Source organism: Dermatophagoides farinae, chromosome 3 (genome assembly GCF_024713945.1).
Source record: "Dermatophagoides farinae isolate YC_2012a chromosome 3, ASM2471394v1, whole genome shotgun sequence".
NCBI lineage: Eukaryota > Metazoa > Arthropoda > Arachnida > Sarcoptiformes > Pyroglyphidae > Dermatophagoides > Dermatophagoides farinae.
The window spans coordinates 55,910-67,924 of NC_134679.1; the positions used below are offsets into that span (position 1 = coordinate 55,910).

At 32.2% G+C, this 12,015-nt stretch overlaps 1 protein-coding gene across 9 annotated transcripts in view; it reads left to right on the forward strand.

Moving 5' to 3' along the window:
* The window catches only part of LOC124498515 (uncharacterized), a 64,080-nt gene that overhangs the window by 4,387 nt on the left and 47,678 nt on the right, over positions 1–12,015 (forward strand). For all 9 annotated transcript variants that reach the window (XM_075729051.1, XM_075729057.1, XM_075729047.1 and 6 more), the window contains exon 2: positions 95–1,344. The gene's annotated coding sequence lies outside the window, so the exon portion shown is untranslated. The remainder of the gene's footprint in view (positions 1–94; positions 1,345–12,015) is intronic.

Genomic DNA, 12,015 nt, shown 5'->3' on the forward strand with positions numbered 1-12,015 from the left:
TCTGCAACTCATTGTTAAAAAAACCGCGAAACATTGGTGATGATAATTATTTTGAATTTGTATTTGTATTTCTTTTGTTTTTTTCTCACTTTAGCTCCAGGACATTCGAGGCGTTATATGTGTCATTCATTCACAATGAACTAGAGTGCAATTCCTGTTTTTTTTTTTAATTTAAATGAAAATTCATGGCTTGCTCAGATCCACGAACAAATCAATAAACACTACACAACAAAAAAATATTGATTCCGATTGCGAGCATTATGATCATTAAATTTTTTCAACATACAATTTCTGAATGAAATGAATCGATATCTGACACCCAGGTGAATCAATTATTGCAGAAATGATTGACCAGACAATTAGCAACAATAATTTTTCGGCACACGCAAAGTCAACAGAAAAAACATTTGGTAACCGACCATAATGAATGTTTGTGTTTTCATCATTCACACAGTGAACATCAACAATAAACTCAATGAAGAATCGAATGACTGGATTGATTGAAAGTGATTCACTTTCACTGTGTGTGTGTGTTGTGTTTGATGAAGAGAAAAAAGTAGAAATTATTAGCTCATTAGGATGAATGATCTAAATATGTGCTGTTCACACCATATATCAAACGACAAACGCCAACCAAATGATGATGTTTTCATCTCGTCCTTTATCGAATGAATGTTGATCCCATGTGAGTGTGATTTCTCGGTGTGTGTGTGTGTGTGTTTTGTTTGTTTATTTTCCTGTTTTGTCTCTGTTTTTGGGTGATGTAATTTGTGCAATATTTTGATGGCCAATATAAATGTCCAATCTGTTTTTGTTTGTGTGTCAAGTGCTGTTAAGTGTTGTTGTTGTTGTTGACCATTGACTCTTCCATCGATATAATGATGATTTGAATGTGATAGTGTTATTTGGATGATGTCAGCCGGTCATCCGTTTCATGCATCATGTCTGATCTTGTTTGTTGTTGTTGTTGTGGTTGTGTGAATATCGTTTCTTAATCATTCTCCAAGTAACATTATGTCGTCGTTGTTGTTGATGATAAACATCACTCATCAAACATTCAATTAGCATCCGCCTATTTTAATCAGCCATCAACTAAATAAAATCGACATAGTGACGCGCCCACTTTGTGTGTGTGATCATCAATCCAATATCATCATCACCATCATCATCATCATCATTAATAAGTCACATAGAACATCAACAACAACATGACCGCCTTCTAATCATATCATTGGGAGGAAAATCAATTTGCTCAACAAAATTCGCATCGATTAGATTCAATTTGATTTTTCATTCATCAACAACAGCGACAACAGTATTGATAATAAACACCCAAGTTTAATGGTAGGTGTTTGTTTCAATTTGTAGAATTCGTGTAATGAAAAATGCTTTTCACAAACCAATTGAAAACAAATTAAAAATTGACTATCATCAGAGTGAAATTAAACTTTTCCACAACAACAATGACAACGACGACGACCGGAAACGAATAGGAGATCATGGCGATGATTGTGTTTTGATCATTTCTCATTCTCGGAATAAAGAAAATGTTATTCTTGCTTTCTGTGTAACGACGATGAAAAAATGAAAAGTTTATTATTATTATTATTATTTGTCCGATTCGAATCGCATCGCATCGTATTATTATTATTATTATTATTATATTTATTTTTAATTTACTTTTCCATTCACTCGATTCAATTTTTTCTCTTTATCCTCAAGAATTCCAAAGAATTTTTTCATTCGTTTTTCCCATTTTTTATTTGCTTGGTAAATGCGGAAAAAAAGATTTTATTCGAAACTCAAAATAATATCAATTCGGCAACAATGTGAGTGAGCAAAGAGGAATGGCTGCAAAACAAAATGAGATTTTTCCGTTTCTCTTTTTTTATCATTTTTGGAAACTAAAAAAAAACTAGAAAACTAAACACATTGACTTGAACTCTTTTTTTCAGAAAACTAAAAACAGTTCAGTGTAAGACCACCATAAGACCATTCCATCCATTATTGCATTAGTTGATACTGAAGTGAATACTGGTGGATTGTAAGATGTTAATGATTCCAAGATGATGATCATTTTCATTCAAGTTCACAAACATCGTGTGTGTCTGTGTTTGAATCATCATTATGATGATGATTATGATTATATTTAGGTTAGGCTCATATACTTGAGTTTAAAGAAACTATTCCACTGTTGCCATAAATTGTTGTTGTTGGTGTATGAATTTGAGTTAATAAAAAAATGGTAACGCAAAAAAGACTCTCTGCCTTGTTTGTTTGCAAAATTTTTTCAATGTTCTGATGGGAACGATGCGTTTCGAGTTTAGTTTCATTTCCATGTGGATACACATTTCATACATTGGATGTGTGTATGACACACACACACACACACACACACACACACACACACAAATAGTTTGTTCATTCTTTTATTTATGATTATTATTTTTCTATAGCTACGTAGTTCCAAGGGTATCCTATTCGTTTCTATCTGTGTTATGTAATAAAATAAATGACTAGACCATTAGATCCTATCTTTATGCATTTCCCCCCTCTCATACCCCTCAGTTTGTTCGTTTTGTTGTTGTTTCCCTCCTGTGTGTCTATAAGAATATTTTGATTGTGAGGGGTGTGAATTGAGTTCTACACACACGCATACAGATAGAATGTTTGTTATGTGTAAGTTCAAATTGCGATTCTTTGAATTTTTTTTTTGTTCATGAAACTAATAGTTTGATGTTCATGTGTAATAGTGGCAGTAGTAGAAGTAGTACTGGCAGAACTTGTGGTTGTCTTTGTCAAAATGATGATGATGCTGAAATGATTGGTCCTTGGCTTCTGTTTTCAACGAAATTTTCAATGGCTGACTTACTGACTGACTGACTGACTGACTTTTATAAGAATTTCGAAAAACTTGAAAAAGAACAAACAAAACGAACGAAATGGAAAGAAAAATGGCCAATTTCTTTTCGAAATCGTAATATTCAGCTTTTATTATTCTCAGTTCTTAGTTTTTTGGATTCAATAATTTTGGCAAATAAAAATGTGCAATATGTTTTTGTTTCATTTATTTTTTAAAGTTGGACTTTTCTTGTTTATTATATGCTTATAAATGTTGGCTTCACTTCATTGCATTTTTGAATTTTCTTCATCTCCATGTAATTTCAATTGGAATCGTAGATTTTCAATCACGGTGATTATCAAGTCAAGTTATCATAAAGTTATGGATATTGATACAATATCCATTTGTAATTTAATGTTTTGATTATTATTTGCCCCTAAATTATGGAATTTTCTTGTTTAGAATATGCTTATAAATGTTGGCTTCACTTCATTGCATTTTTGAATTTTCTTCATCTCCATGTAATTTCAATTGGAATCGTAGATTTTCAATCACGGTGATTATCAAGTCAAGTTCAACCAGACCAAAAGAACATTATTGGTTGTTGTTGTTGAAGATTTGATTCTTCATTTTTCTGGTTTTCATGCACCAAAGTCAAATACACTGAATATATGAATGAATGACGAAAACACTTGTCCAACGAATGTGGATCAAGTCATCCAGTTGTACATGTTGGATCAATACTATCATCAGGCAACTGACAATCAATCCAATTTGAGCATTCAAGAGACCCCTGAAGCTTATTCATTCATTCAACTCAACTCAATAATGGCCAATGATGCAAAAAGGGAGAGAACTCTATTTATTCTGGCCAACAAATATGTTGTACAACTAGAAACCATTAGGTTTGAATCTCTCTCTCTCTCTCTCTCTCTCTCTCTCTCTCTCTCTCTCTCTCTCTCTCTCTCTCTCTCTCTCTCTCTCTCTCTCTCTCTCTCTCTCTCTCTCTCTCTCTCTCTCTCTCTCTCTCTCTCTCTCTCTCTCTCTCTCTCTCTCTCTCTCTCTCTCTCTATCATATAATTTCAATTTCCAGTTGATTGAGAGACAGACATCTTGAATCGAATGGAATGAAATGAACACAAAAACCTGAATGACAATTTAATTAAATGCCTTTCATACATCTATTTTTTAGTTCGACCGAAAACTAGTATGAACGGGTTTTTCCATTTGCGCTACTGTGGTACCGACAAAATTTGTCAAAATCGAAAAGATAAAACTTGAAGATTTAATAACAAATTTCCGATTTATTTTTCTGATCAAATAAAACACCTACACAGGACAAGATAAGCAAGGATGCAACTTGACTACGAAACAAAATTTTATTCAATTCTACCATGCAATACGCGCATGACTGAGGATTTTATCTTTCCATGTATCATGGTTTGAACAACAACAACAACAACAACAAATCTATTTATCCCGTTTATGGAAATGGTATTCAATAGCAGTATGCACACAAACTCAACTGAATGAGTAGAAACATTTGATTGAAAAATTCTAACACAACAAGAAATAAAGAATCGAGTGTTGAAAAGTTGAAAAATAATATCCATGTTGTTTTGTTTCCAGGTTATATTCGACATACATAACGACCTGACCATGTTTAGCTGTGACTTTATTTCTATGCTGGTTGTCTCAGCTGAGGCTTTTTTTGCAATTTTCCAAATCCGAAAAAGCAAAAAAGAATTGCAATAAAAAAATGCGAAATAAGTACAAGGAGAGAAAACAATCTTCAGTCTAGAATAGAATCGAAAGTCTGATTCAGAAGCAGCGGACACATACCGTGTTTGTGTGCCAGTGTGTGTTTTTGTCAGGGGTTTTATTTTTAATTTTTTTTATTATTCAGAGATTTACTCTCTTTTTTACGTTTTCATCATATTATCATCTTTGTTGGAGAAAATTTGTTTCATTTTTTCACCTTAAACCTGAAGAAAAGGCAACAGAATCCTTTGAAGTTGTGAATTTCAGCCAAAACAAACGTATAGCTTGAGTTTGGATTTTCTTTTCAGTTTTCAGTTTTCAGTTTTTTTTTTTGCTACATGTTCAATAGTCTTAATGCAATAAAGAGAAAATTTCAAATGCAGCCATTCGATTGGAATTGATTATCTCAAACATTTGAAACTTTTCTCTTTTTCAATGTTGTGAATCGATGTGTTGTATTTTCGAATGACCTCAATTTGAGCACTTGGTTGGTCGTTTTTCCCACGTCTTTGTTTATCTTTGTTGGTAATTCAATTTTTTCTTGACTCGAGGAAATTTTTTTCTTTCTTCTCGAATTTTCCATTCTTTTTCAGGTTTTTCGCTCCATTATCATTAAACGACAATGAATTCCTGAACGAAACCAAAGGATTGACGGTATTCACACTATCAGTTTCCAGTCTCGTTTTTTTCATTTCATTTCATTTCATTTTCTCATTTAATAATAATGCAATCAGCATGTGGCAATCATCATCATAATCACCATCACCATCACCATTTCTCTATATTGAATGTATGAAAAATTCCACACAATGGTTACGGCCATTAAATGCTCTTAATATCTATGGCATTTGCTAGTTCCACCGGCAATTGCAGTCTGCCCATTGTGTGCATTTACATTTTTTTCCACCACTAAGAATGTGGTGAACACATTAATTACAATTGATTAATTAAAATAAAGACCAGAATAAATGAAAGTAAATGATGACAGACAAAAGTGATGGATTTTATTATCAAAATGATAGTTTTCCAATCGGATACAATGAATGAATGCACGTTTGCATTCAGCGTCACACAGACCAACGAAATAGAAAAAAGTTTTCGTTTGGATTTCGACTAAATTTCGATTTTTCTGATGTCAATTTTTTCTACTCTTGATTCTAGCATGATGATGGTGGTGGTGACTTTAGGCCAAATTGTAATGATGATGATGACGATGACGATGACTTGTATGTCGTAATGTTTCAAACTTTTTTGTTGCCATCATTTCGAACAGACTAAAACAGAATAAAACAGAATAAAAATGACAAACAAACAAACCAAACTAAACCAAAGGAGATTCGCATCGAAAAAAATTGTCATTATTCACTTACTCACAGTCCGAAAAGTTTCGTCCACGACTGCTATAATATGTTGATGATGATGATGATGATGATTGGTCAAAAAGTTTTTATTTTGTTTTCTTTGATGAAACTTCTTTTTTCACTTTCCACAAACATGAAATGAATGAATGTTGCATGTGCGACGTGGCTTTTATTTTTCTTTGTCGTCATGATGATCATCATGATGATCATATCAGTTGTATAAGTGAGCGGAAAATTTTCCCATTTGGTTCCATGTTTATTTTTTCTATTATTCCTATCATTATCGAACACAAATGCATCACATACAAAGATAATGGACCAAAATTTGAGAATAATGACACTTGTAAAGTGTGTCTGTGTGTGGAACAAACAAACCAACGAAAAAAAAATCATTTGCTCCATGGAACTTAAAGTTGAATTATTATTATTGTATTCAATTACTTGTTTATGTTTGACTTTTGAACACTTTTTTTTCTCCCCATTCATTGTTTTCTAGTCTCGCATCAAAACGAATGAATCAGCAAAATTTTTCTCAACTTTGAATTTTGGTTATTAATATCGGGATTTGTATATGACGCATCTGAAAAAATGAATAATATATCTCATTCTCATTCAATGTATTCAATGTATTCAATATATTGGAATTGGAATTGGAACTGGAATCCAATACATTGTTGTTGGGAGATTTATTATTTTCAGAGTCAGAGAAATCTGTATATGGTTTATATGGAAAGAAAATGAAAGTTTTTTCCTCACAAGTGTTCCAATGTGGATCGAATGACGAATAACAGAATTATGAAACACACACACACACACACCGCAAACACAAACCAGACCAGATGTTTCATGAATGCGGTCAAAGGCCTTGTTTTTATTTTCATATCGGATGGAAACTTTGAGTCTTGGCGACAACAACAACAACGACAACAGATCAAAGATTGTTAGCCATCCATGATGAAACATATTATTCTGGTGATAAACAATGATCATTGTTATGGGCCACTTTTTCGTTTGATTCATCGAATTTCTGTTGTTCATGACACAATTTTTCTTTTCATCATCATCATGACATGTATGTCGTTAGTATTGATCAAAATGGTTACAATATAACATATTGGCATGAATTTTATTCGGGCTTCCGACTCTTGTCAATTTCGTTCATTCAATAATTAGTGTAGGGGTGAGCAATGATCATTATTTAATTATTTTTTGATAGTCAGATCATTGAGCCATAAATTTTGTTTTTAATCTCTCAATTAACACTGAAGTTGAGAAATTTGAATCTATGAATGAAGATCGAAACTTGTTTCTTGGCCACTGATATTAAGATCGATAAGAATCACGTTTTGTTTATCGATCCAATCACGATGTTTGTTTCTTTGTTTCAATTCACATACACGCACAGTAGTGGTGTTCATATTCACTGTGTTTGCTCATCTCATTCATTTGGTCTCTTCTTGATGACGATTATGTGTGTAATACAATCATCATCAACATTCGGACACATTCGGATGAGAGGAAAAAGGCATTCGGTGATTGATCATTGAACCAAAAGTCGATTTACTTTTATATTTCACAGTGTATTTATCATAGACATGACTGACTAAAACAAACAAACAAAACACCGATCGAGAGATGAAATCATGGGATCATAGATTCATTTCGGAGGATTCTGGAATCTTTTCAATTCTTTTCTTAGTAACACACACACAATTCTATCAGTGGCAACTAATCATTCGCTTGGTTTAATAAGCAAACATTGACAATAACCAAGTTCAAACAAAAGAAAAAGTGCACACAATGGTAATAATAATAAGAATCGATGATCTGAAATCAGCAGGTATATAATATTCATCATTATCAAATATAAAATATCAAATGAAATCGTTGTATGAACATAATTTGTGCTGAGAATTATTATTTGTTCACACGTCATTAATATACATGGGTGTATTGTTTTATTTCAACAGAATCAACGAATTCTATGCACTATTTGCTGAATCAATGTTATTTCCGAAAAAACAAAAGGAATTTTCTTCTTTTTCTCGGTCAACCATGAATGGTGGTCGTAATATTTGTTTAACCGTTCCACTGTGATCACCAGTCACACAAACACGAAACCGCATCAACCAGCAGAAAAAAATTTTGCATTTTTTTTCCTTTGAATAAACAAAACTCGATACCCTAATAGATATAGGTTTCGGGCAACTCGAATAAGGATTGAATCAATTTTTGTTCATTCAAACATTGCAATGATGATGACAATGGTAAACCAATTTGAATTCGAGTTTCGAATGAATTTTGTAATGAAAAACACGAAACAACGACCAAACATTGCTTCTGGAGTCACAGAAAAAGCAAAGTGAAAGAAAACTATATGACAGATGGACTTAATCCTGTGTCAGATTGAGCTATTTCATAACTGTTGTCTTGTCGTATAGTCTTTGTTTGTTTGTTAGATAGAATTCTGGTTTTTTTACCTAATACCAGATTTCTCATATATTTTTCCGGCCACGATCCTTATGAAAGTTATATCAACAACAATGACAATCATGTGAACGAATCCATAAGGCTCTTTTCTGTATTCTGTAAGATTTTACAATGAATGACAACCGAATGAATGAAATGAAAATGAAAAAGTATTATTAATATAATCATAATACCCTGAAATATAAGATTATAAGACGAAACCATGGCAATATTTTTTCCCATAAAGTAACCATAAGTCTATTCTTCAACTTTTTTTTTGTATAAGACGCGATTTTAGGGTAGTAAAAATGGTAACCAATTCTGATCATATTCATGTGTATAATTTGTGATAATGACTTGAAATGTTTGCAAACATCGGACATTAATTAATTTTGTTTGTTTGGTCATTTTTTCAAAGTTTTCAATCAATTTCCCATTTACTGTCCTTTAATTTTGCCGAAACAAAAATCCTGAGTCAGTAGTTTATTTTTCATAACTGCGAAAGGAGAAAACAAATTATGATTACAAATTCAAAACATTGGCCACGGTATCTATGAGGTTTGCGAAACACACACAAACACATTTAAAATAATCAATGTCCAAATTGACCAACATGAAAAATGAAATGTAATTCAAACAACAACAAGAATTTGAAAAAAATTGTTTTTCCATCCAATTTTTTTTTGTTTTTTTTTGTAACCACGGAACGAACAAGACAAGAATTTATTTTTCTTATTGAACAGAATTTCCTTTTTGTTGTCATTGTTGTCGTCGTTTTGCAATTGTTGGCTATTGGTTGAGTTTCGAAACACATGATGATGGCAAGAAAATTGTCATGTTTTCTTGCTGTGTTTTATATTTGTTTGTACATGGAATATTAGATGAGCGATTCAATGAAATGAATGAATGAAAGGAACACATTTTTGCCACCCAACGTTGGTCCAGTGCAAGACAGAAAGGTTCGTTTCCTTCCTTTTTTCTCTCTTATTGATTCGATTCTATTTATTTTACAATTGATAATATTAATTTCTTTTCAAATAAAGCAAAGAATCTGTTGAAAAAAATTTGAGTTTTGCGTTGAATACCCAGACACAGTGAGAGATGATACCGTGATTTTGTTGTGTGAACACAATAAATGATCAAGTGATGGAAAAAATAAAAATAAAAATGAAAATGAATGCTATCCACATCACTTTTTTTCGTGCGATGATGGTGCTCATCGATCGATTTTTTTCTTGTCCATCGTGTTTGGATTCTAGCTAGCGTTTCATTGGCGACCATGTAATACTTGAATAGAATTCGTAATGAATATTAAAGGATCCATATACAATTTCCACACACACACACACATTCGATTGTTTGTATTATTATGAGACATTTTCTCTTTCATTGATTTTTTTTTGTTGCTTTGTCGTGTGCGCACAGATTTCATGGAAATCAAATTTGAATTATGATGGAAACAACAGAAGAAAAAATGAAATTGAAATTGAAATCAATTTTTTTCTTCGTCACATAATTACTCGCAGGTTTCTTCCCGTTTTTTGGCTGCACTTTGTTAACATTTTGGATTCTTGCCATCATCATCATCATCATCATCATGATTCAGGCACCGTCACATGGTCATAATGATGGAATTTTTTTTCATCTTATCATCACAGTTTCTCTATCTCTCATTAAAACACATTATTTTTGGTGATGATCTTAAACACACGAGCAAAGATCAAACTTTACTATTTTTTTTTTTGTTATAATTATCATCCAGTGCATTGAAAATTATTATTACCATACGATAGACATGCACATAAATCTTGGCTTATAGCAATAATGATAATGATCCAATTATATTGAAATCATCTTGGAAGATGATGAGTGGAAATCACAGAGAAAAGTGAAAAAATTTCATTTTTTATTATTAGATCATCATCATCATCAGAATAGTTTGATTAATCATTCGTTGGAAATTATTATTGTGTGCTATAATCTTTAGTTTTCTTCGAGAATCATGTTTTCTACTAAAATACAGCCGTTACCATGCAATTTTGCTTGATCTCATTCTAGGATGATAATGAAGATGAAGACAAGTGTGCACTTAGGGATTTATTTGAAAATGAATATCCATGATAATTCATATTCGCCCCACGTGTGTGTGTGTGTGAGTTGTTGTTGTTGTTTTGATCCAGAAACGCTTGGCAACCATCTTTCGCCGGTTGGTGTTGTCTTAATTTTTTCTCTTTTGAAATGCCCAAAAGATTGTAATGGTGAAGATGATGTAGCTAAAAGTTTGATGATTACATCCGAAACCATATTTCAGATAGTGTGGATTTTTCTAGTTCTTCTAGTTTGCTTACGCGTAATGCATTTATCTATAGACGTTGGCTTTTTTAATTGACAAGTTATTTCCTTTCTTCTTTTTCTGTGTCGTAATAATAACCAGAATGGATGAATAATGTTTTTTTTTCGGTTGAAATTATCCAATCAAATTGTGTAGATCCAACACTTAGAAATGTAGGTAGGTTATTGAATGCAAATTGTTTAACAAGTTCTACCAATAAGTTATTTGTTGTTGTTGTCGGGTTTTGTCGACCGAAAAAACTTTTTTTTTCCATCACCATCTTTTTTATTAAACAAAAACATGTTAAATGAAACACGATTGTTGTGTTTTGGGCTCTGTTAATTGGTTCCACTTGGTTTTCTAGTTCTAAAGATTCAAACACTTTGAATGGACGACACATAATGTCCGTTCAAGGCGTTTTTTTTTGTTTCCTGTGTTGACCATTTTTAATTTTCAATCTTTTTGTTTCATTATCAAGAAATAAAAGCAATCTTAATTTCGTGTCGTCTAGGATGAAAATTCGGTGACAAAAGTTATTTCCAACTACAAGGTGATGAGTTTTTGTTTTCATCTTCACTACTGCTGAGACTAACTTGACAAACACACACACACACACAATTGATTGGTTACAATATTGATTTGTATGGACCATTTACAATTAAGAATTAATCGTAAATCTTATTCTCGATGTTATGTTATAATAATTATTGTCCATGTTTCCATTATCATTATTATGACGTTTATTGTCGTCATTTATTGTCGTACAAACAAACTAACACACAAACAAACAAACAATGGAACAAAGATTGAGATTGCCGAATCTTGCCAAATTCAGATTCATATATGTCTTGTCTTTTGTTGTAGTTGTTTGTGGTCCAATATTGGTGGTGGTTATTTTTGGTCAGTAGTCGTTACAACAACAACAACAAAAACAACAACGACGACATTTAATACATTGAACATTGGTTGCATTTCGTTTTTTCTTTGTGCTGATCCATACATTTGATCAATTATGATCAAACAATGTCGTGTAATGAGTGAGAGTGTGTAGAATGTATGTAATGGCCACGATTGATGATGATGATAATAATGAATCCAAGTCTGAAATATTTTTTTGCTCCGAAAATAATAATAATGATGATGATGATGATTTCATATCTGTGTGCATGTGTTTGATATATAATTGAATCGAAACTAATGATTCTAAATGACATTGTCGTTTTTTCTCTTTTTCAGCCACGGAGAAATAA